Raw genomic sequence first — 6,064 nt, 5'->3', positions numbered from 1 at the left:
GTATGTTACCCACCGCCTGAGAGAGAAATGATAGATACTGAAGATGCAGATGGAGGCAACAATTTTGGAAATGACCAATATATTCATTTTTAAAATTTAACTGGAGAGAAGGGAGAGGAAGAGGGGATAGAGAGAGCGCTCCCTACCCCCCAAAAGAGAGAAGAGAATAGAAGGGAAGCCGTAAAGAATCACAGACAAACAAGGCATCTTTGGAAGTCATGTGTTAAACTTATTTCATGCTTTAAAAGAAAAGCAAGCTCTACATAATAGATCTGTTGCAGCTTTATGCACAGAAATGCTTATTTTATTTGGTATTTGTTAAGGAAAATGGAATAACAAAGAAAAATAAACTTTCTGTCTCTTTCAGTACCTAGCACAGGTCTCTGCACAGCTAGGAATATCATAGATGTTTGTTGAATTAGATGTGAATCCATTTCTTTAGCCCATCATTCTTTGCTTTATATATATATATATTGACCAGTTCTGAATCTCCATTTCCCCCCAATCCTAGCTCTTCCTCACTTGAGACTGAAGCCCTTAACATTTAGATTTCACACTTTAGCTGTTAAAATGAAATGGAGATCACCCCAAAGCTAATGCAGTGCTGGGTTATAGGGGTCTAGATAATTAGAAAGTTTCCTGTATGGCAAAAGAGTGGTCCACAGCATTACAGATTTGGAGCTGGAAGAGGCCTCAGATCACGTCAGAGTCAAGTCTTCTACTTTATAGATGAGGAAGCTACTGAGAAGTCAGGCAGTTTGCCTAAGGTCAGACTGGAACCCAGGGTTCCCTGCCTGCAATTCCAGTACCTTTCACCTAAGCAGTACTGCCTTTTTAGAGTTCTAGGGGGTTGAAATGATAACATTTAATAACTGAAAAGAAGAAATCTCCCATACTAGACTGTAAGGTCTCTGTCTGCGAGGGCTGTGTCTTATTTCCCATGGGCCTCACCCATAGTAGATATTCCATACATGTTTTTTTTTTTTATTTTTGAATGAATGGAATTGAAAGAACAGAAAAAGGGAAAGGCAAAAGATAATGAAGAGACAAACCATGGCTCAGATTGGCCAAAGGAGGAAGATAAGCTCTGGTTTTCTGGTCAAAGAGCCAAGAGCTTGAGGTTTCACACCATCACAATAACATCCAAGTGATTCAAGTCTTGAATGAGACGGAGCCTCTAAATTACTTTAATTTAATTTCTCTAATTATTGATATTCTCTAAAGACTCTAATTATTCAGTCTAATTTGAGACTGATGACCACACTGTACTCTGGATGTCTCCACCACAACCAGAAACCTCTTCATCCTGGAAGATTGCTTTGGCCTCACTTCGAATTCCCCGCCTCTGATTGGATGGCTCCTCCACAAACCTCTACTTAAGGAGGGTGCTCAAATAGGACATTTCTTTTCTCACCAGGCTCCACTCAGGTCTTCTCCATCCCATCTAGGTACCTCCCACCCAGGCCCAACCTTTTTTAGCTTCTGTGTGTGTGTGTGTGTGTGTGTGTGTGTGTGTGTGTGTGTGTGTGTTGTCTTTCCTCCACTAGAATGCCTCCTTGTGGACAGAGACTTTTTCTTTTTGCTTGCATTTGTATTCCTGGTGCTTAGCACAGTGCCTGACATTGTGGTTATGGTTTGTCCTCTGTTCTCAAAGAGGACCATGACATCAGGAAGATGATGCCTTGACACACAGATGAACTGGATTTAAGTGAGGGAGGGCTGTGCAAAGTCACCAACCTCACTCTCTCCTCCAGAGCCATCTGGGTCCAGTTGCCAGATATAGATCAGGAGGACTGGAGGTGGCCTAGAATGCAGTGAGAGGCCTTGGCCTTTTAAAGCCAAGATCTTTCTGAGTTCTCACTTTGACTTAGGCAACCCCATTCAGTGATTAGGGCTGCTTAAGAAGTGAGCCAAGGGGCGGCCCATTTGAAAATAAAATCAGATTGGGAGGGGAAGACCCTCAGGGTTTCTGGCCAAAAGAGAAACAGTTATTATTTACATTCACTCTGAACCATCAGGGTCCAAAAAATAACCATTAAGTGATACTTGGACAGGGACTTATTGTTGTCCAATAAATGAGAGCCAGAGTGGATTGAGTTTAAGGCATGGTCTTTAAGAAAGATTTGTAGCCAGTAAATCACAAGATATCAAGGTAGGTTTCAGCCATCAAAATTTACCTTCCTTTGAACAGAGTACCCTCAGGTAAGGGCATGATACCCCATATGGACAGAAGAGAGGAAGGAGAGGAAAAGAGAGGAGAAGAGAGGAGATGGGAGGGGAAGAGAGGAAAATAGGGGAGGGGAGGGGAGGACATGAAGGGAAAGGAAGGGAGATGAGGGGAGGGAAGGAAAGGAGGAGCTGTGTGCCTGACTGGAACTGACCAATTGAGTCCCCAATGTGGCAACTCAGACTACTCATAGGTTGTGCTTTGTCCTTCATTCTCAAAATTCTCATTTTCTTCTCCAGAGTCATCTCTTGGAATACAGTAAAGGCTTAAATACTTGTTGGCTGACCTACTGACTGACGATGTAGACTAAGCAGAAAAAAATGCAAAAACAAAGCAGGTGAGCACTGGACACAGAAAAAAATGAATGCAACAGAAATGAAAAAACCCTCCTGGGAAGAAAAGGTTCACCACTAGAAAATCATGCTTTGTTGTAATTTGTCACAAAATCTCCAGTCACAAAGTGCACTAAAGTCCTCTGGAAAACCAGTGGCAGTCAGGGGGTGGGAAGAGACTAGGCATTAAGATGACAACACCTCTAATCTGTCTAGTTCTGGACAAAGTAAGCTTTTTTATCCAGCTAGAAAGACAAAAACACAGGAAATGATGGATTTGGGAATCAAGGAAATCAAAATTGGGTTCTTTAGCTGGTTCACAAGAAACTGTTGTCTGGGACACTGAGTGCCAGGGAGAAAGCTCAGAAATGGGCATTGTCTCCAGCTGGCAGGCCCACCCCAGGTTGGAGCAGCCCAGTTCTGCATGGGGTCATCTGCCAGGGAGAGTCACTCAAGAGGAATGTGTCTTTCTTTCTCCCTTCCGAGGTCTCAGCTGTGACTTCCCCGCACCTCCAGGCTCCTTGCCAAGCTGAGCATTGAAGGAGGTTCCAAGGATGGCACCGATTGTGACACTGGACAAGACAGTCAGTGCTTGATGTTGAAAGACCCTTTCTACCTCTGGCAGGGAGCACGATTGCTGCGAGAAGGAAAAACAGGAAATACAGCCTCCCTTTTAAGGAGACACCCCAGTTCTCATCTTCGTCTTCTTTTCAAGGTCTGGTGGAAGTGATTAGAAGGTCAGCAGACCCTCTTCCCAATGCTTAAAGTTCCTGATGAAGCAAGCAGTAGCCTGGCCTGCTTTGAATAGTGCCTGTGCACTCTGAAATGTATCCTTATTGAACCACCCCCTTGGTCCTGGACAGGGGCTTTCCCTCCCAAAACCCATTCCTTCTTTTCACTGCTATTCTCAATCCTCCCCCCACTTAGCCACCCCCTCCCCTGCCCTGCTTGGAAAGAGAAAAAACAGGACACACATGTCTGGGAAGAGTCTGGATCCTGGCCAAAAGCTCCGTGAATTCTTGCCTCCTAGAAAGAAGTTATGAGCATGAAGGCACAAGACAGATATATAATGATCATGTCAGGAATCCCTTTATACCGTCACAATAGGCTTTGCACCAAGATAATTAATCATGATTCGAGGACTAGCTAATGAATTCACAGCTCCTGGGGGAATTATATAACATCCCTGGGCTTGGAGTGCCTTGTTTCACTTATCTTTGGGTTCAGGTTGGGGCAACGAAGGTCAAACCTCCCAATTATGAATACAGAATTTGCATGCAATCTTTGACCTGCATTTCTGAGGTCATTGAGCCAAACCTGGTTTCTCCATTCTGTAGTGGGGACACTGGATTTGCTGCCTGCTTTTTCTCACATTGTTGTGAGGTTACATATAGGATGGGCCTGAAGGGGTGATGCTTGGAGAAAGATCTCTCTTCCAGACCCCTGGGAATCCAAAGGAGCCACCTGGACTTAGAATTCTTTGTGGAATCCCAGCAGTGGTGAAGCATTTTTCCCAGGTTCAGTCATTCTTTCAGGTACTGTAATAACCAGAATAATAATTATATTTATAGTAATAATAATAGCTAACACTTATCTAGCACTTACTCTATGTCAGGCATGGTGCTAAGAAGTCCTTTATAACTATTATTTCATTTGATCCCACAACAACTCAGAGAGGTATATTATCCCCATTTTACTGATGAGGAAATAGACAAACAGAGGTTGTGACTTGCCCAGGTTGTGACTTACACACCTAGTAAGTGTCTGAGGTCAGATTTGAACTCAGGTCTTCCTGACTCTGGGCCTGGAACTCTATCCACTATACTACCTAACTTCTCCCCAAAACTGCCCAAATAGCACCAGCCCTTCCCATGTAGTAATAACAATAACAACATTTATTACCTGTACTGAGGGATTTACAAATACTGTCTTATTTGCTCCTCACAACAACCCTGGGAAGTAGGCGCTATTTTTATCCCCATATTATAGTAGGGGAAACTGAGGCAAATAGAGGTTAACTGACTCACTGAAGATCACTCAGTAAGTGGGGCTGGATTTGAATTCAGATCTTCCTTTCTCCAGGCCCAGAGCTGTATCCACTACTCAATAAACATTTATTAATTTCAGATGAATTATGACTGGAGTTATTTAAATAATAATTCATAACTGGCCAAGTGCTGAGTATACATTATCTTACTAAAACCTCATACTAGTGCCTGGATTCATTCAAGCATCACCTCTGACGCATGACAACACTGTGACCTAGTCCACATTGCTGGGCCACTCTGAAGACTCTGAGCTGCAAAGTCTAATTTTGGTAGATGGAAGTCTGTTCGCAGAACTCCCTATACCGATGCACTCACTGGTCTGGACCGAAACAAAAACCAGTTCAAGAAATCCGTTTTACAAATGAAGAACCCGAGAGCAGAGAAGATCAGCTACTTTGGCCAAGCTACACTTTGAGGTCCTATAGCCCAGGGCTCATTCGTCCATACCGAACTGCCTTAAATAAATGTCGCCCTTTATCAAGGACCATATATGTCTAAAATCAGCGCTCTGTGGCCAGAGCATCCCCAAACAGGTCACTGATTCGTTTGGCTTTTGCGATGGGAAGCCAAAGCTGATCCACCAGTGAAAAGGGCTTCTCTTCTCCACCAAGACCCCAGGCTTAGGGAATCAGCGGGTTACGACTACCTCCCCCTTGAAAGTCCCTAAAGGAGGAGATAAAGGATTAAGAGAACAGAGGTGGTCCAGCTTCAGCCTGGTGTGGAAGAGAGAGGGAGGCCTCGTGGCGGCATCGCGATTTGAAGAGAGGTCGGCTCGCGGCCCCTTCTCACCTCAGGAACCAGACGTGTGTCTTTGCACTGCCTCTGGTGCAGGAAGGGAGACTGGGAGGACTGCCGGTCCGCCGGTCAGGGAAGACCCCGCTCCCCGGGCTGGGCTCTTCTGCCTCTATGACGCGCCCAGGGCTCCTCCCCGAGCTTCTGTGAAACGCTGCGGACTTCTGGGATCTGGGAGTCCCAGGAAGAGAAGGGTGGAAGAAGGAACCGTGCTAAAGTTTCCAGAGAAGACATGCAGGGAGTTTTCTTTTCGTTGCATTTAAACTGATCGTGTCCGTTACTGGAAGGAATAGTGTACACTGGACAGGGGAAGAGTCCATTGGGCCAAGGCGTTGGATCTGGGATCTAGTCTCTCTGCTTAGCAAGCTATTTAATCTCTTTGGAGTTTCCTTATCTGTAAAGTAATAGTTCATATTTGTATATGGCTCTAATGTTGGTAAAAACCCTTTCTGCAATGAGTCAGGTGGGTATTGCAAGTAATATTATAAACCACATTTTACATGGGAGAAAGTGGGAGATGGGAGACTGTGACTTGGCCAAGATCAAGTTAATGTGGCAGCCCCAATATCCCCAAGTCAAGGTTTGAACCTAGATTCAGTACATCTGCAGGAAGGGGCAACATATTTCATCAGGGTGTGCAAACATCTGTGAATAAGTAATCATAA

General features: G+C 44.5%; 1 long non-coding RNA gene across 1 annotated transcript; it reads right to left on the bottom strand.

The window, feature by feature from the left end:
- Nucleotides 1-2,638: 2,638 nt before the first annotated feature.
- Nucleotides 2,639-5,482, bottom strand: LOC140498672 (uncharacterized). Its single transcript, XR_011965174.1, has 4 exons — nucleotides 5,397-5,482; nucleotides 3,877-4,097; nucleotides 3,534-3,585; nucleotides 2,639-3,196 (listed from the first exon to the last, which is right to left on the bottom strand). It is a non-coding gene; the product is annotated as an uncharacterized lncRNA (long non-coding RNA).
- Between the last annotated feature and the right edge of the window lie 582 nt (nucleotides 5,483-6,064).

This window comes from Notamacropus eugenii, chromosome 4, assembly GCF_028372415.1.
Source record: "Notamacropus eugenii isolate mMacEug1 chromosome 4, mMacEug1.pri_v2, whole genome shotgun sequence".
NCBI lineage: Eukaryota > Metazoa > Chordata > Mammalia > Diprotodontia > Macropodidae > Notamacropus > Notamacropus eugenii.
Note: the sequence above shows the minus strand (reverse complement) of the source record. Positions and strands in the feature narration are given on the sequence as shown.